This window comes from Oncorhynchus mykiss, unplaced genomic scaffold (genome assembly GCF_013265735.2).
Source record: "Oncorhynchus mykiss isolate Arlee unplaced genomic scaffold, USDA_OmykA_1.1 un_scaffold_625, whole genome shotgun sequence".
Classification (NCBI taxonomy): Eukaryota; Metazoa; Chordata; class Actinopteri; order Salmoniformes; family Salmonidae; genus Oncorhynchus; species Oncorhynchus mykiss.
Genome location: NW_023494072.1, coordinates 48,992 through 66,010, shown reverse-complemented (window position 1 = coordinate 66,010; position 17,019 = coordinate 48,992). Strand labels below are relative to the sequence as shown.

The following is a 17,019-nucleotide window of genomic DNA, read 5'->3' as shown; positions in this document are numbered from 1 at the left end:
AGCTACTGCTCTTTTTTTAGGGTGAACAATGTTGTCTGAGCCCACAAAGTGGAACATATTCTTGGAAAAAAAAGCTTTATGATACAATTTCCTGCCTTTGAGGTTAACCCAGCCTTCCAAGGCATTGGTTGTTCAGTGGTAGAATTCTCGCCTGCCAGCGGGAGGCCGGGTTCGATTCCCGGCCAATGCAGGAAGTTTTGAACATGTCATTTCGACAAGTATGCAAACCCCTGAGGGGAAATCTGTGTTAGATTGCCAGGCAACAGAAATCTCTGGTCTTGGTCGAATTCTCAACTGACTCTTGAAAAATAAGACTTTGAACATTTACTCATTCTCAGTAGACTTTGGTGAATCCATTGCAGATTTCCAGTGTGTGAGGTGATTAACTTTTTGCAAGGCTTTAGTTGTTAAATGGGAAAGAGTAACCAACTTGTCAGTGACAACTGTCTTGAGTTTGGCATTTGTGACAATGTCCTGGGATTACCCACAAACGCCTCACCTGCAAACTAGTATTGTGTGGCTTGTGAGCGGTATAGAGCAAATCGATTACATGTACGTGTTTGTGAGAGTCTCAGCTTTCCATAGCGGGTCATAGTAGTTCCTAGCTCCAACCATTCAGTCTCTACAGATATTTTTGTTAGAAGGGTTTAAGCCCAACATTCCAAATTTAGGGTTAGTACCAATGCTCCACGTTTTTTCAAAGTTCCAACCCACCTGCTCCTCGTTAGTATAGTGGTGAGTATCCCCGCCTGTCACGCGGGAGACCGGGGTTCAATTCCCCGACGGGGAGAAAGTACTGCTCTTTTTTTAGGGTGAACAATGTTGTTGAGCCCACAAAGTGGAACATATTCTTGGAAAAAAAGCTTTATGATACAATTTCCTGCCTTTGAGGTTAACTCAGCCTTCCAAGGCATTGGTTGTTCAGTGGTAGAATTCTCGCCTGCCACGCGGGAGGCCCGGTTCGATTCCCGGCCAATGCAGGAAGTTTTGAACATGTCATTTCGACAAGTATGCAAACCCCTGAGGAGGAAATCTGTGTTAGATTGCCAGGCAAACAGAAATCTCTGGTCTTGGTCGAATTCTCAACTGACTCTTGAAAAATAAGACTTTGAACATTTACTCATTCTCAGTAGACTTTGGTGAATCCATTGCAGATTTCCAGTGTGTGAGGTGATTAACTTTTTGCAAGGCTTTAGTTGTTAAATGGGAAAGAGTAACCAACTTGTCAGTGACAACTGTCTTGAGTTTGGCATTTGTGACAATGTCCTGGGATTACCCACAAACGCCTCACCTGCAAACTAGTATTGTGTGGCTTGTGAGCGGTATAGAGCAAAATCGATTACATGTACGTGTTTGTGAGAGTCTCAGCTTTCCATAGCTGGGTCATAGTAGTTCCTAGCTCCAACCATTCAGTCTCTACAGATATTTTTGTTAGAAGGGTTTAAGCCCAACATTCCAAATTTAGGGTTAGTACCAATGCTCCACGTTTTTTCAAAGTTCCAACCCACCTGCTCCTCGTTAGTATAGTGGTGAGTATCCCCGCCTGTCACGCGGGAGACCGGGGTTCAATTCCCCGACGGGGAGAAAGTACTGCTCTTTTTTTAGGGTGAACAATGTTGTTGAGCCCACAAAGTGGAACATATTCTTGGAAAAAAAGCTTTATGATACAATTTCCTGCCTTTGAGGTTAACTCAGCCTTCCAAGGCATTGGTTGTTCAGTGGTAGAATTCTCGCCTGCCACGCGGGAGGCCCGGTTCGATTCCCGCCAATGCAGGAAGTTTTGAACATGTCATTTCGACAAGTATGCAACCCCTGAGGAGGAAATCTGTGTTAGATTGCCAGGCAAACAGAAATCTCTGGTCTTGGTCGAATTCTCAACTGACTCTTGAAAAATAAGACTTTGAACATTTACTCATTCTCAGTAGACTTTGGTGAATCCATTGCAGATTTCCAGTGTGTGAGGTGATTAACTTTTTGCAAGGCTTTAGTTGTTAAATGGGAAAGAGTAACCAACTTGTCAGTGACAACTGTCTTGAGTTTGGCATTTGTGACAATGTCCTGGGATTACCCACAAACGCCTCACCTGCAAACTAGTATTGTGTGGCTTGTGAGCGGTATAGAGCAAAATCGATTACATGTACGTGTTTGTGAGAGTCTCAGCTTTCCATAGCGGGGTCATAGTAGTTCCTAGCTCCAACCATTCAGTCTCTACAGATATTTTTGTTAGAAGGGTTTAAGCCCAACATTCCAAATTTAGGGTTAGTACCAATGCTCCACGTTTTTTCAAAGTTCCAACCCACCTGCTCCTCGTTAGTATAGTGGTGAGTATCCCCGCCTGTCACGCGGGAGACCGGGTTCAATTCCCGACGGGAGAAAGTACTGCTCTTTTTTTAGGGTGAACAATGTTGTTGAGCCCACAAAGTGGAACATATTCTTGGAAAAAAAGCTTTATGATACAATTTCCTGCCTTTGAGGTTAACTCAGCCTTCCAAGGCATTGGTTGTTCAGTGGTAGAATTCTCGCCTGCCACGCGGGAGGCCCGGGTTCGATTCCCGGCCAATGCAGGAAGTTTTGAACATGTCATTTCGACAAGTATGCAAACCCCTGAGGAGGAAATCTGTGTTAGATTGCCAGGCAAACAGAAATCTCTGGTCTTGGTCGAATTCTCAACTGACTCTTGAAAAATAAGACTTTGAACATTTACTCATTCTCAGTAGACTTTGGTGAATCCATTGCAGATTTCCAGTGTGTGAGGTGATTAACTTTTTGCAAGGCTTTAGTTGTTAAATGGGAAAGAGTAACCAACTTGTCAGTGACAACTGTCTTGAGTTTGGCATTTGTGACAATGTCCTGGGATTACCCACAAACGCCTCACCTGCAAACTAGTATTGTGTGGCTTGTGAGCGGTATAGAGCAAAATCGATTACATGTACGTGTTTGTGAGAGTCTCAGCTTTCCATAGCTGGGTCATAGTAGTTCCTAGCTCCAACCATTCAGTCTCTACAGATATTTTTGTTAGAAGGGTTTAAGCCCAACATTCCAAATTTAGGGTTAGTACCAATGCTCCACGTTTTTTCAAAGTTCCAACCCACCTGCTCCTCGTTAGTATAGTGGTGAGTATCCCCGCCTGTCACGCGGGAGACCGGGTTCAATTCCCCGACGGGGAGAAAGTACTGCTCTTTTTTTAGGGTGAACAATGTTGTTGAGCCCACAAAGTGGAACATATTCTTGGAAAAAAAGCTTTATGATACAATTTCCTGCCTTTGAGGTTAACTCAGCCTTCCAAGGCATTGGTTGTTCAGTGGTAGAATTCTCGCCTGCCACGCGGGAGGCCCGGGTTCGATTCCCGGCCAATGCAGGAAGTTTTGAACATGTCATTTCGACAAGTATGCAAACCCCTGAGGAGGAAATCTGTGTTAGATTGCCAGGCAAACAGAAATCTCTGGTCTTGGTCGAATTCTCAACTGACTCTTGAAAAATAAGACTTTGAACATTTACTCATTCTCAGTAGACTTTGGTGAATCCATTGCAGATTTCCAGTGTGTGAGGTGATTAACTTTTTGCAAGGCTTTAGTTGTTAAATGGGAAAGAGTAACCAACTTGTCAGTGACAACTGTCTTGAGTTTGGCATTTGTGACAATGTCCTGGGATTACCCACAAACGCCTCACCTGCAAACTAGTATTGTGTGGCTTGTGAGCGGTATAGAGCAAAATCGATTACATGTACGTGTTTGTGAGAGTCTCAGCTTTCCATAGCTGGTCATAGTATTCCTAGCTCCAACCATTCAGTCTCTACAGATATTTTTGTTAGAAGGGTTTAAGCCCAACATTCCAAATTTAGGGTTAGTACCAATTCAGTCTCACGATTTTTTGTTAGAAGGGTTTAAGCCAATTCCAAATTTAGGGTTCCAATCTCCACGTTTTTTCAAAGTTCCACCCACCTGCTCCTCGTTAGTATAGTGGTGAGTATCCCCGCTGTCACGCGGGAGACCGGGTTCAATTCCCCGACGGGGAGAAAGTACTGCTCTTTTTTAGGGTGAACAATGTTGTTGAGCCCACAAAGTGGAACATATTCTTGGAAAAAAGCTTTATGATACAATTTCCTGCCTTTGAGGTTAACTCAGCCTTCCAAGGCATTGGTTGTTCAGTGGTAGAATTCTCGCCTGCCACGCGGGAGGCCCGGGTTCGATTCCCGGCCAATGCAGGAAGTTTTGAACATGTCATTTCGACAAGTATGCAAACCCCTGAGGAGGAAATCTGTGTTAGATTGCCAGGCAAACAGAAATCTCTGGTCTTGGTCGAATTCTCAACTGACTCTTGAAAAATAAGACTTTGAACATTTACTCATTCTCAGTAGACTTTGGTGAATCCATTGCAGATTTCCAGTGTGTGAGGTGATTAACTTTTTGCAAGGCTTTAGTTGTTAAATGGGAAAGAGTAACCACTTGTCAGTGACAACTGTCTTGAGTTTGGCATTTGTGACAATGTCCTGGGATTACCCACAAACGCCTCACCTGCAAACTAGTATTGTGTGGCTTGTGAGCGGTATAGAGCAAAATCGATTACATGTACGTGTTTGTGAGAGTCTCAGCTTTCCATAGCTGGGTCATAGTAGTTCCTAGCTCCAACCATTCAGTCTCTACAGATATTTTTGTTAGAAGGGTTTAAGCCCAACATTCCAAATTTAGGGTTAGTACCAATGCTCCACGTTTTTTCAAAGTTCCAACCCACCTGCTCCTCGTTAGTATAGTGGTGAGTATCCCCGCCTGTCACGCGGGAGACCGGGGTTCAATTCCCCGACGGGGAGAAAGTACTGCTCTTTTTTTAGGGTGAACAATGTTGTTGAGCCCACAAAGTGGAACATATTCTTGGAAAAAAAGCTTTATGATACAATTTCCTGCCTTTGAGGTTAACTCAGCCTTCCAAGGCATTGGTTGTTCAGTGGTAGAATTCTCGCCTGCCACGCGGGAGGCCCGGTTCGATTCCCGGCCAATGCAGGAAGTTTTGAACATGTCATTTCGACAAGTATGCAAACCCCTGAGGAGGAAATCTGTGTTAGATTGCCAGGCAAACAGAAATCTCTGGTCTTGGTCGAATTCTCAACTGACTCTTGAAAAATAAGACTTTGAACATTTACTCATTCTCAGTAGACTTTGGTGAATCCATTGCAGATTTCCAGTGTGTGAGGTGATTAACTTTTTGCAAGGCTTTAGTTGTTAAATGGGAAAGAGTAACCAACTTGTCAGTGACAACTGTCTTGAGTTTGGCATTTGTGACAATGTCCTGGGATTACCCACAAACGCCTCACCTGCAAACTAGTATTGTGTGGCTTGTGAGCGGTATAGAGCAAAATCGATTACATGTACGTGTTTGTGAGAGTCTCAGCTTTCCATAGCGGGGTCATAGTAGTTCCTAGCTCCAACCATTCAGTCTCTACAGATATTTTTGTTAGAAGGGTTTAAGCCCAACATTCCAAATTTAGGGTTAGTAACATTCAGCTCTACGTTTTGTTAGAGGGTTAAGCCAACATTCAGGTTAGTACCAATGCTCCACGTTTTTTCAAAGTTCCAACCCACCTGCTCCTCGTTAGTATAGTGTGATATCCCCGCCTGTCACGCGGGAGACCGGGTTCAATTCCCCGACGGGGAGAAAGTACTGCTCTTTTTTTAGGGTGAACAATGTTGCTGAGCCACAAAGTGGAACATATTCTTGGAAAAAAAGCTTTATGATACAATTTCCTGCCTTTGAGGTTAACTCAGCCTTCCAAGGCATTGGTTTTCAGTGGTAGAATTCTCGCCTGCCACGCGGGAGGCCCGGGTTCGATTCCCGGCCAATGCAGGAAGTTTTGAACATGTCATTTCGACAAGTATGCAAACCCCTGAGGAGGAAATCTGTGTTAGATTGCCAGGCAAACAGAAATCTCTGGTCTTGGTCGAATTCTCAACTGACTCTTGAAAAATAAGACTTTGAACATTTACTCATTCTCAGTAGACTTTGGTGAATCCATTGCAGATTTCCAGTGTGTGAGGTGATTAACTTTTTGCAAGGCTTTAGTTGTTAAATGGGAAAGAGTAACCAACTTGTCAGTGACAACTGTCTTGAGTTTGGCATTTGTGACAATGTCCTGGGATTACCCACAAACGCCTCACCTGCAAACTAGTATTGTGTGGCTTGTGAGCGGTATAGAGCAAAATCGATTACATGTACGTGTTTGTGAGAGTCTCAGCTTTCCATAGCTGGGTCATAGTAGTTCCTAGCTCCAACCATTCAGTCTCTACAGATTTTTTGTTAGAAGGGTTTAAGCCCAACATTCCAAATTTAGGGTTAGTACCAATGCTCCACGTTTTTTCAAAGTTCCAACCCACCTGCTCCTCGTTAGTATAGTGGTGAGTATCCCCGCCTGTCACGCGGGAGACCGGGGTTCAATTCCCCGACGGGGAGAAAGTACTGCTCTTTTTTTAGGGTGAACAATGTTGTTGAGCCCACAAAGTGGAACATATTCTTGGAAAAAAAGCTTTATGATACAATTTCCTGCCTTTGAGGTTAACTCAGCCTTCCAAGGCATTGTTGTTCAGTGGTAGAATTCTCGCCTGCCACGCGGGAGGCCCGGGTTCGATTCCCGCCAATGCAGGAAGTTTTGAACATGTCATTTCGACAAGTATGCAAACCCCTGAGGAGGAAATCTGTGTTAGATTGCCAGGCAAACAGAAATCTCTGGTCTTGGTCGAATTCTCAACTGACTCTTGAAAAATAAGACTTTGAACATTTACTCATTCTCAGTAGACTTTGGTGAATCCATTGCAGATTTCCAGTGTGTGAGGTGATTAACTTTTTGCAAGGCTTTAGTTGTTAAATGGAAAGAGTAACCAACTTGTCAGTGACAACTGTCTTGAGTTTGGCATTTGTGACAATGTCCTGGGATTACCCACAAACGCCTCACCTGCAAACTAGTATTGTGTGGCTTGTGAGCGGTATAGAGCAAAATCGATTACATGTACGTGTTTGTGAGAGTCTCAGCTTTCCATAGCGGGTCATAGTAGTTCCTAGCTCCAACCATTCAGTCTCTACAGATATTTTTGTTAGAAGGTTTAAGCCCAACATTCCAAATTTAGGGTTAGTACCAATGCTCCACGTTTTTTCAAAGTTCCAACCCACCTGCTCCTCGTTAGTATAGTGGTGAGTATCCCCGCCTGTCACGCGGGAGACCGGGGTTCAATTCCCCGACGGGGAGAAAGTACTGCTCTTTTTTTAGGGTGAACATGTTGCTGAGCCCACAAAGTGGAACATATTCTTGGAAAAAAAGCTTTATGATACAATTTCCTGCCTTTGAGGTTAACTCAGCCTTCCAAGGCATTGGTTGTTCAGTGGTAGAATTCTCGCCTGCCACGCGGGAGGCCCGGGTTCGATTCCCGGCCAATGCAGGAAGTTTTGAACATGTCATTTCGACAAGTATGCAAACCCCTGAGGAGGAAATCTGTGTTAGATTGCCAGGCAAACAGAAATCTCTGGTCTTGGTCGAATTCTCAACTGACTCTTGAAAAATAAGACTTTGAACATTTACTCATTCTCAGTAGACTTTGGTGAATCCATTGCAGATTTCCAGTGTGTGAGGTGATTAACTTTTTGCAAGGCTTTAGTTGTTAAATGGGAAAGAGTAACCAACTTGTCAGTGACAACTGTCTTGAGTTTGGCATTTGTGACAATGTCCTGGGATTACCCACAAACGCCTCACCTGCAAACTAGTATTGTGTGGCTTGTGAGCGGTATAGAGCAAAATCGATTACATGTACGTGTTTGTGAGAGTCTCAGCTTTCCATAGCTGGGTCATAGTAGTTCCTAGCTCCAACCATTCAGTCTCTACAGATATTTTTGTTAGAAGGGTTTAAGCCCACATTCCAAATTTAGGGTTAGTACCAATGCTCCACGTTTTTCAAAGTTCCAACCCACCTGCTCCTCGTTAGTATAGTGGTGAGTATCCCCGCCTGTCACGCGGGAGACCGGGTTTCAATTCCCCGACGGGGAGAAAGTACTGCTCTTTTTTTAGGGTGAACAATGTTGCTGAGCCCACAAAGTGGAACATATTCTTGGAAAAAAGCTTTATGATACAATTTCCTGCCTTTGAGGTTAACTCAGCCTTCCAAGGCATTGGTTGTTCAGTGGTAGAATTCTCGCCTGCCACGCGGGAGCCCGGGTTCGATTCCCGGCCAATGCAGGAAGTTTTGAACATGTCATTTCGACAAGTATGCAAACCCCTGAGGAGGAAATCTGTGTTAGATTGCCAGGCAAACAGAAATCTCTGGTCTTGTCGAATTCTCAACTGACTCTTGAAAAATAAGACTTTGAACATTTACTCATTCTCAGTAGACTTTGGTGAATCCATTGCAGATTTCCAGTGTGTGAGGTGATTAACTTTTTGCAAGGCTTTAGTTGTTAAATGGGAAAGAGTAACCAACTTGTCAGTGACAACTGTCTTGAGTTTGGCATTTGTGACAATGTCCTGGGATTACCCACAAACGCCTCACCTGCAAACTAGTATTGTGTGGCTTGTGAGCGGTATAGAGCAAAATCGATTACATGTACGTGTTTGTGAGAGTCTCAGCTTTCCATAGCGGGGTCATAGTAGTTCCTAGCTCCAACCATTCAGTCTCTACAGATATTTTTGTTAGAAGGGTTTAAGCCCAACATTCCAAATTTAGGGTTAGTACCAATGCTCCACGTTTTTTCAAAGTTCCAACCCACCTGCTCCTCGTTAGTATAGTGGTGAGTATCCCCGCCTGTCACGCGGGAGACCGGGGTTCAATTCCCCGACGGGGAGAAAGTACTGCTCTTTTTTTAGGGTGAACAATGTTGCTGAGCCCACAAAGTGGAACATATTCTTGGAAAAAAGCTTTATGATACAATTTCCTGCCTTTGAGGTTAACTCAGCCTTCCAAGGCATTGGTTGTTCAGTGGTAGAATTCTCGCCTGCCACGCGGGAGGCCCGGGTTCGATTCCGGCCAATGCAGGAAGTTTTGAACATGTCATTTCGACAAGTATGCAACCCCTGAGGAGGAAATCTGTGTTAGATTGCCAGGCAAACAGAAATCTCTGGTCTTGGTCGAATTCTCAACTGACTCTTGAAAAATAAGACTTTGAACATTTACTCATTCTCAGTAGACTTTGGTGAATCCATTGCAGATTTCCAGTGTGTGAGGTGATTAACTTTTTGCAAGGCTTTAGTTGTTAAATGGGAAAGAGTAACCAACTTGTCAGTGACAACTGTCTTGAGTTTGGCATTTGTGACAATGTCCTGGGATTACCCACAAACGCCTCACCTGCAAACTAGTATTGTGTGGCTTGTGAGCGGTATAGAGCAAAATCGATTACATGTACGTGTTTGTGAGAGTCTCAGCTTTCCATAGCGGGTCATAGTAGTTCCTAGCTCCAACCATTCAGTCTCTACAGATATTTTTGTTAGAAGGGTTTAAGCCCAACATTCCAAATTTAGGGTTAGTACCAATGCTCCACGTTTTTTCAAAGTTCCAACCCACCTGCTCCTCGTTAGTATAGTGGTGAGTATCCCCGCCTGTCACGCGGGAGACCGGGGTTCAATTCCCGACGGGGAGAAAGTACTGCTCTTTTTTTAGGGTGAACAATGTTGCTGAGCCCACAAAGTGGAACATATTCTTGGAAAAAAGCTTTATGATACAATTTCCTGCCTTTGAGGTTAACTCAGCCTTCCAAGGCATTGGTTGTTCAGTGGTAGAATTCTCGCCTGCCACGCGGGAGGCCCGGGTTCGATTCCCGCCAATGCAGGAAGTTTTGAACATGTCATTTCGACAAGTATGCAAACCCCTGAGGAGGAAATCTGTGTTAGATTGCCAGGCAAACAGAAATCTCTGGTCTTGGTCGAATTCTCAACTGACTCTTGAAAAATAAGACTTTGAACATTTACTCATTCTCAGTAGACTTTGGTGAATCCATTGCAGATTTCCAGTGTGTGAGGTGATTAACTTTTTGCAAGGCTTTAGTTGTTAAATGGGAAAGAGTAACCAACTTGTCAGTGACAACTGTCTTGAGTTTGGCATTTGTGACAATGTCCTGGGATTACCCACAAACGCCTCACCTGCAAACTAGTATTGTGTGGCTTGTGAGCGGTATAGAGCAAAATCGATTACATGTACGTGTTTGTGAGTCTCAGCTTTCCATAGCGGGGTCATAGTAGTTCCTAGCTCCAACCATTCAGTCTCTACAGATATTTTGTTAGAAGGGTTTAGCCAGGGTTTACCGCCCAACATTCTCACAATTTAGGGTTACCCAATGCTCCACGTTTTTTCAAAGTTCCAACCCACCTGCTCCTCGTTAGTATAGTGGTGAGTATCCCCGCCTGTCACGCGGGAGACCGGGTTCAATTCCCCGACGGGAGAAAGTACTGCTCTTTTTTTTAGGGTGAACAATGTTGGAGCCCACAAAGTGGAACATATTCTTGGAAAAAAAGCTTTATGATACAATTTCCTGCCTTTGAGGTTAACTCAGCCTTCCAAGGCATTGGTTGTTCAGTGGTAGAATTCTCGCCTGCCACGCGGGAGGCCCGGGTTCGATTCCCGGCCAATGCAGGAAGTTTTGAACATGTCATTTCGACAAGTATGCAAACCCCTGAGGAGGAAATCTGTGTTAGATTGCCAGGCAAACAGAAATCTCTGGTCTTGGTCGAATTCTCAACTGACTCTTGAAAATAAGACTTTGAACATTTACTCATTCTCAGTAGACTTTGGTGAATCCATTGCAGATTTCCAGTGTGTGAGGTGATTAACTTTTTGCAAGGCTTTAGTTGTTAAATGGGAAAGAGTAACCAACTTGTCAGTGACAACTGTCTTGAGTTTGGCATTTGTGACAATGTCCTGGGATTACCCACAAACGCCTCACCTGCAAACTAGTATTGTGTGGCTTGTGAGCGGTATAGAGCAAAATCGATTACATGTACGTGTTTGTGAGAGTCTCAGCTTTCCATAGCGGGTCATAGTAGTTCCTAGCTCCAACCATTCAGTCTCTACAGATATTTTTGTTAGAAGGGTTTAAGCCCAACATTCCAAATTTAGGTTAGTACCAATGCTCCACGTTTTTTCAAAGTTCCAACCCACCTGCTCCTCGTTAGTATAGTGGTGAGTATCCCCGCCTGTCACGCGGGAGACCGGGGTTCAATTCCCCGACGGGGAGAAAGTACTGCTCTTTTTTTAGGGTGAACAATGTTGCTGAGCCCACAAAGTGGAACATATTCTTGGAAAAAAGCTTTATGATACAATTTCCTGCCTTTGAGGTTAACTCAGCCTTCCAAGGCATTGGTTGTTCAGTGGTAGAATTCTCGCCTGCCACGCGGGAGGCCCGGGTTCGATTCCCGGCCAATGCAGGAAGTTTTGAACATGTCATTTCGACAAGTATGCAAACCCCTGAGGAGGAAATCTGTGTTAGATTGCCAGGCAAACAGAAATCTCTGGTCTTGGTCGAATTCTCAACTGACTCTTGAAAAATAAGACTTTGAACATTTACTCATTCTCAGTAGACTTTGGTGAATCCATTGCAGATTTCCAGTGTGTGAGGTGATTAACTTTTTGCAAGGCTTTAGTTGTTAAATGGGAAAGAGTAACCAACTTGTCAGTGACAACTGTCTTGAGTTTGGCATTTGTGACAATGTCCTGGGATTACCCACAAACGCCTCACCTGCAAACTAGTATTGTGTGGCTTGTGAGCGGTATAGAGCAAAATCGATTACATGTACGTGTTTGTGAGAGTCTCAGCTTTCCATAGCGGGGTCATAGTAGTTCCTAGCTCCAACCATTCAGTCTCTACAGATATTTTTGTTAGAAGGGTTTAAGCCCAACATTCCAAATTTAGGGTTAGTACCAATGCTCCACGTTTTTTCAAAGTTCCAACCCACCTGCTCCTCGTTAGTATAGTGGTGAGTATCCCCGCCTGTCACGCGGGAGACCGGGGTTCAATTCCCCGACGGGGAGAAAGTACTGCTCTTTTTTTAGGGTGAACAATGTTGCTGAGCCCACAAAGTGGAACATATTCTTGGAAAAAAAGCTTTATGATACAATTTCCTGCCTTTGAGGTTAACTCAGCCTTCCAAGCATTGGTTGTTCAGTGGTAGAATTCTCGCCTGCCACGCGGGAGGCCCGGGTTCGATTCCCGGCCAATGCAGGAAGTTTTGAACATGTCATTTCGACAAGTATGCAAACCCCTGAGGAGGAAATCTGTGTTAGATTGCCAGGCAAACAGAAATCTCTGGTCTTGGTCGAATTCTCAACTGACTCTTGAAAAATAAGACTTTGAACATTTACTCATTCTCAGTAGACTTTGGTGAATCCATTGCAGATTTCCAGTGTGTGAGGTGATTAACTTTTTGCAAGGCTTTAGTTGTTAAATGGGAAAGAGTAACCAACTTGTCAGTGACAACTGTCTTGAGTTTGGCATTTGTGACAATGTCCTGGGATTACCCACAAACGCCTCACCTGCAAACTAGTATTGTGTGGCTTGTGAGCGGTATAGAGCAAAATCGATTACATGTACGTGTTTGTGAGAGTCTCAGCTTTCCATAGCTGGGTCATAGTAGTTCCTAGCTCCAACCATTCAGTCTCTACAGATATTTTTGTTAGAAGGGTTTAAGCCCAACATTCCAAATTTAGGGTTAGTACCAATGCTCCACGTTTTTTCAAAGTTCCAACCCACCTGCTCCTCGTTAGTATAGTGGTGAGTATCCCCGCCTGTCACGCGGGAGACCGGGGTTCAATTCCCCGACGGGGAGAAAGTACTGCTCTTTTTTTAGGGTGAACAATGTTGCTGAGCCCACAAAGTGGAACATATTCTTGGAAAAAAAGCTTTATGATACAATTTCCTGCCTTTGAGGTTAACTCAGCCTTCCAAGGCATTGGTTGTTCAGTGGTAGAATTCTCGCCTGCCACGCGGGAGGCCCGGGTTCGATTCCCGGCCAATGCAGGAAGTTTTGAACATGTCATTTCGACAAGTATGCAAACCCCTGAGGAGGAAATCTGTGTTAGATTGCCAGGCAAACAGAAATCTCTGGTCTTGGTCGAATTCTCAACTGACTCTTGAAAAATAAGACTTTGAACATTTACTCATTCTCAGTAGACTTTGGTGAATCCATTGCAGATTTCCAGTGTGTGAGGTGATTAACTTTTTGCAAGGCTTTAGTTGTTAAATGGGAAAGAGTAACCAACTTGTCAGTGACAACTGTCTTGAGTTTGGCATTTGTGACAATGTCCTGGGATTACCCACAAACGCCTCACCTGCAAACTAGTATTGTGTGGCTTGTGAGCGGTATAGAGCAAAATCGATTACATGTACGTGTTTGTGAGAGTCTCAGCTTTCCATAGCTGGGTCATAGTAGTTCCTAGCTCCAACCATTCAGTCTCTACAGATATTTTTGTTAGAAGGGTTTAAGCCCAACATTCCAAATTTAGGGTTAGTACCAATGCTCCACGTTTTTTCAAAGTTCCAACCCACCTGCTCCTCGTTAGTATAGTGGTGAGTATCCCCGCCTGTCACGCGGGAGACCGGGGTTCAATTCCCCGACGGGGAGAAAGTACTGCTCTTTTTTTAGGGTGAACAATGTTGCTTGAGCCCACAAAGTGGAACATATTCTTGAAAAAAAGCTTTATGATACAATTTCCTGCCTTTGAGGTTAACTCAGCCTTCCAAGGCATTGGTTGTTCAGTGGTAGAATTCTCGCCTGCCACGCGGGAGGCCCGGGTTCGATTCCCGGCCAATGCAGGAAGTTTTGAACATGTCATTTCGACAAGTATGCAAACCCCTGAGGAGGAAATCTGTGTTAGATTGCCAGGCAAACAGAAATCTCTGGTCTTGGTCGAATTCTCAACTGACTCTTGAAAAATAAGACTTTGAACATTTACTCATTCTCAGTAGACTTTGGTGAATCCATTGCAGATTTCCAGTGTGTGAGGTGATTAACTTTTTGCAAGGCTTTAGTTGTTAAATGGGAAAGAGTAACCAACTTGTCAGTGACAACTGTCTTGAGTTTGGCATTTGTGACAATGTCCTGGGATTACCCACAAACGCCTCACCTGCAAACTAGTATTGTGTGGCTTGTGAGCGGTATAGAGCAAAATCGATTACATGTACGTGTTGTGAGAGTCTCAGCTTTCCATAGCTGGGTCATAGTAGTTCCTAGCTCCAACCATTCAGTCTCTACAGATATTTTTGTTAGAAGGGTTTAAGCCCAACATTCCAAATTTAGGGTTAGTACCAATGCTCCACGTTTTTTCAAAGTTCCAACCCACCTGCTCCTCGTTAGTATAGTGGTGAGTATCCCGCCTGTCACGCGGGAGACCGGGGTTCAATTCCCCGACGGGGAGAAAGTACTGCTCTTTTTTTAGGGTGAACAATGTTGCTGAGCCCACAAAGTGGAACATATTCTTGGAAAAAAAGCTTTATGATACAATTTCCTGCCTTTGAGGTTAACTCAGCCTTCCAAGGCATTGGTTGTTCAGTGGTAGAATTCTCGCCTGCCACGCGGGAGGCCCGGGTTCGATTCCCGGCCAATGCAGGAAGTTTTGAACATGTCATTTCGACAAGTATGCAAACCCCTGAGGAGGAAATCTGTGTTAGATTGCCAGGCAAACAGAAATCTCTGGTCTTGGTCGAATTCTCAACTGACTCTTGAAAAATAAGACTTTGAACATTTACTCATTCTCAGTAGACTTTGGTGAATCCATTGCAGATTTCCAGTGTGTGAGGTGATTAACTTTTTGCAAGGCTTTAGTTGTTAAATGGGAAAGAGTAACCAACTTGTCAGTGACAACTGTCTTGAGTTTGGCATTTGTGACAATTACCCACAAACGCCTCACCTGCAAACTAGTATTGTGTGGCTTGTGAGCGGTATAGAGCAAAATCGATTACATGTACGTGTTTGTGAGAGTCTCAGCTTTCCATAGCTGGGTCATAGTAGTTCCTAGCTCCAACCATTCAGTCTCTACAGATATTTTTGTTAGAAGGGTTTAAGCCCAACATTCCAAATTTAGGGTTAGTACCAATGCTCCACGTTTTTTCAAAGTTCCAACCCACCTGCTCCTCGTTAGTATAGTGGTGAGTATCCCCGCCTGTCACGCGGGAGACCGGGGTTCAATTCCCCGACGGGGAGAAAGTACTGCTCTTTTTTTAGGGTGAACAATGTTGTGAGCCCACAAAGTGGAACATATTCTTGGAAAAAAAGCTTTATGATACAATTTCCTGCCTTTGAGGTTAACTCAGCCTTCCAAGGCATTGGTTGTTCAGTGGTAGAATTCTCGCCTGCCACGCGGGAGGCCCGGGTTCGATTCCCGGCCAATGCAGGAAGTTTTGAACATGTCATTTCGACAAGTATGCAAACCCCTGAGGAGGAAATCTGTGTTAGATTGCCAGGCAAACAGAAATCTCTGGTCTTGGTCGAATTCTCAACTGACTCTTGAAAATAAGACTTTGAACATTTACTCATTCTCAGTAGACTTTGGTGAATCCATTGCAGATTTCCAGTGTGTGAGGTGATTAACTTTTTGCAAGGCTTTAGTTGTTAAATGGGAAAGAGTAACCAACTTGTCAGTGACAACTGTCTTGAGTTTGGCATTTGTGACAATGTCCTGGGATTACCCACAAACGCCTCACCTGCAAACTAGTATTGTGTGGCTTGTGAGCGGTATAGAGCAAAATCGATTACATGTACGTGTTTGTGAGAGTCTCAGCTTTCCATAGCTGGGTCATAGTAGTTCCTAGCTCCAACCATTCAGTCTCTACAGATATTTTTGTTAGAAGGGTTTAAGCCCAACATTCCAAATTTAGGGTTAGTACCAATGCTCCACGTTTTTTCAAAGTTCCAACCCACCTGCTCCTCGTTAGTATAGTGGTGAGTATCCCCGCCTGTCACGCGGGAGACCGGGGTTCAATTCCCCGACGGGGAGAAAGTACTGCTCTTTTTTTAGGGTGAACAATGTTGCTGAGCCCACAAAGTGGAACATATTCTTGGAAAAAAAGCTTTATGATACAATTTCCTGCCTTTGAGGTTAACTCAGCCTTCCAAGGCATTGGTTGTTCAGTGGTAGAATTCTCGCCTGCCACGCGGGAGGCCCGGGTTCGATTCCCGGCCAATGCAGGAAGTTTTGAACATGTCATTTCGACAAGTATGCAAACCCCTGAGGAGGAAATCTGTGTTAGATTGCCAGGCAAACAGAAATCTCTGGTCTTGGTCGAATTCTCAACTGACTCTTGAAAAATAAGACTTTGAACATTTACTCATTCTCAGTAGACTTTGGTGAATCCATTGCAGATTTCCAGTGTGTGAGGTGATTAACTTTTTGCAAGGCTTTAGTTGTTAAATGGGAAAGAGTAACCAACTTGTCAGTGACAACTGTCTTGAGTTTGGCATTTGTGACAATGTCCTGGGATTACCCACAAACGCCTCACCTGCAAACTAGTATTGTGTGGCTTGTGAGCGGTATAGAGCAAAATCGATTACATGTACGTGTTTGTGAGAGTCTCAGCTTTCCATAGCTGGGTCATAGTAGTTCCTAGCTCCAACCATTCAGTCTCTACAGATATTTTTGTTAGAAGGGTTTAAGCCCAACATTCCAAATTTAGGGTTAGTACCAATGCTCCACGTTTTTTCAAAGTTCCAACCCACCTGCTCCTCGTTAGTATAGTGGTGAGTATCCCCGCCTGTCACGCGGGAGACCGGGGTTCAATTCCCCGACGGGGAGAAAGTACTGCTCTTTTTTTAGGGTGAACAATGTTGCTGAGCCCACAAAGTGGAACATATTCTTGGAAAAAAAGCTTTATGATACAATTTCCTGCCTTTGAGGTTAACTCAGCCTTCCAAGGCATTGGTTGTTCAGTGGTAGAATTCTCGCCTGCCACGCGGGGCCCGGGTTCGATTCCCGGCCAATGCAGGAAGTTTTGAACATGTCATTTCGACAAGTATGCAAACCCCTGAGGAGGAAATCTGTGTTAGATTGCCAGGCAAACAGAAATCTC

The 17,019-nt window shown here is 44.2% G+C and overlaps 25 non-coding genes across 25 annotated transcripts; all 25 read left to right on the top strand.

Annotated features, from left to right (window-relative positions):
• Window positions 1–718: 718 nt before the first annotated feature.
• Window positions 719–790, top strand: trnad-guc. The gene has a single exon. It is a non-coding gene; the product is annotated as a tRNA-Asp (tRNA).
• Window positions 791–1,512: 722 nt separating this feature from the next.
• On the top strand, window positions 1,513–1,584 carry trnad-guc. The gene has a single exon. It is a non-coding gene; the product is annotated as a tRNA-Asp (tRNA).
• A 909-nt stretch (window positions 1,585–2,493) lies between these two features.
• trnag-gcc lies at window positions 2,494–2,564 on the top strand. Its single transcript has one exon. It is a non-coding gene; the product is annotated as a tRNA-Gly (tRNA).
• Window positions 2,565–3,287: 723 nt separating this feature from the next.
• On the top strand, window positions 3,288–3,358 carry trnag-gcc. Its single transcript has one exon. It is a non-coding gene; the product is annotated as a tRNA-Gly (tRNA).
• A 775-nt stretch (window positions 3,359–4,133) lies between these two features.
• Window positions 4,134–4,204, top strand: trnag-gcc. The gene has a single exon. It is a non-coding gene; the product is annotated as a tRNA-Gly (tRNA).
• Window positions 4,205–4,735: 531 nt separating this feature from the next.
• Window positions 4,736–4,807, top strand: trnad-guc. The gene has a single exon. It is a non-coding gene; the product is annotated as a tRNA-Asp (tRNA).
• A 1,562-nt stretch (window positions 4,808–6,369) lies between these two features.
• Window positions 6,370–6,441, top strand: trnad-guc. Its single transcript has one exon. It is a non-coding gene; the product is annotated as a tRNA-Asp (tRNA).
• Window positions 6,442–7,159: 718 nt separating this feature from the next.
• On the top strand, window positions 7,160–7,231 carry trnad-guc. Its single transcript has one exon. It is a non-coding gene; the product is annotated as a tRNA-Asp (tRNA).
• A 119-nt stretch (window positions 7,232–7,350) lies between these two features.
• Window positions 7,351–7,421, top strand: trnag-gcc. Its single transcript has one exon. It is a non-coding gene; the product is annotated as a tRNA-Gly (tRNA).
• A 1,322-nt stretch (window positions 7,422–8,743) lies between these two features.
• Window positions 8,744–8,815, top strand: trnad-guc. The gene has a single exon. It is a non-coding gene; the product is annotated as a tRNA-Asp (tRNA).
• A 1,709-nt stretch (window positions 8,816–10,524) lies between these two features.
• On the top strand, window positions 10,525–10,595 carry trnag-gcc. The gene has a single exon. It is a non-coding gene; the product is annotated as a tRNA-Gly (tRNA).
• A 529-nt stretch (window positions 10,596–11,124) lies between these two features.
• Window positions 11,125–11,196, top strand: trnad-guc. The gene has a single exon. It is a non-coding gene; the product is annotated as a tRNA-Asp (tRNA).
• A 119-nt stretch (window positions 11,197–11,315) lies between these two features.
• trnag-gcc lies at window positions 11,316–11,386 on the top strand. Its single transcript has one exon. It is a non-coding gene; the product is annotated as a tRNA-Gly (tRNA).
• A 532-nt stretch (window positions 11,387–11,918) lies between these two features.
• On the top strand, window positions 11,919–11,990 carry trnad-guc. Its single transcript has one exon. It is a non-coding gene; the product is annotated as a tRNA-Asp (tRNA).
• Window positions 11,991–12,109: 119 nt separating this feature from the next.
• Window positions 12,110–12,180, top strand: trnag-gcc. Its single transcript has one exon. It is a non-coding gene; the product is annotated as a tRNA-Gly (tRNA).
• A 532-nt stretch (window positions 12,181–12,712) lies between these two features.
• Window positions 12,713–12,784, top strand: trnad-guc. The gene has a single exon. It is a non-coding gene; the product is annotated as a tRNA-Asp (tRNA).
• A 120-nt stretch (window positions 12,785–12,904) lies between these two features.
• On the top strand, window positions 12,905–12,975 carry trnag-gcc. Its single transcript has one exon. It is a non-coding gene; the product is annotated as a tRNA-Gly (tRNA).
• Window positions 12,976–13,507: 532 nt separating this feature from the next.
• Window positions 13,508–13,579, top strand: trnad-guc. The gene has a single exon. It is a non-coding gene; the product is annotated as a tRNA-Asp (tRNA).
• Window positions 13,580–13,699: 120 nt separating this feature from the next.
• Window positions 13,700–13,770, top strand: trnag-gcc. The gene has a single exon. It is a non-coding gene; the product is annotated as a tRNA-Gly (tRNA).
• Window positions 13,771–14,492: 722 nt separating this feature from the next.
• trnag-gcc lies at window positions 14,493–14,563 on the top strand. Its single transcript has one exon. It is a non-coding gene; the product is annotated as a tRNA-Gly (tRNA).
• Window positions 14,564–15,085: 522 nt separating this feature from the next.
• Window positions 15,086–15,157, top strand: trnad-guc. The gene has a single exon. It is a non-coding gene; the product is annotated as a tRNA-Asp (tRNA).
• A 119-nt stretch (window positions 15,158–15,276) lies between these two features.
• On the top strand, window positions 15,277–15,347 carry trnag-gcc. The gene has a single exon. It is a non-coding gene; the product is annotated as a tRNA-Gly (tRNA).
• Window positions 15,348–15,878: 531 nt separating this feature from the next.
• On the top strand, window positions 15,879–15,950 carry trnad-guc. Its single transcript has one exon. It is a non-coding gene; the product is annotated as a tRNA-Asp (tRNA).
• A 120-nt stretch (window positions 15,951–16,070) lies between these two features.
• trnag-gcc lies at window positions 16,071–16,141 on the top strand. Its single transcript has one exon. It is a non-coding gene; the product is annotated as a tRNA-Gly (tRNA).
• A 532-nt stretch (window positions 16,142–16,673) lies between these two features.
• trnad-guc lies at window positions 16,674–16,745 on the top strand. Its single transcript has one exon. It is a non-coding gene; the product is annotated as a tRNA-Asp (tRNA).
• The last annotated feature ends 274 nt before the right edge of the window (window positions 16,746–17,019 follow it).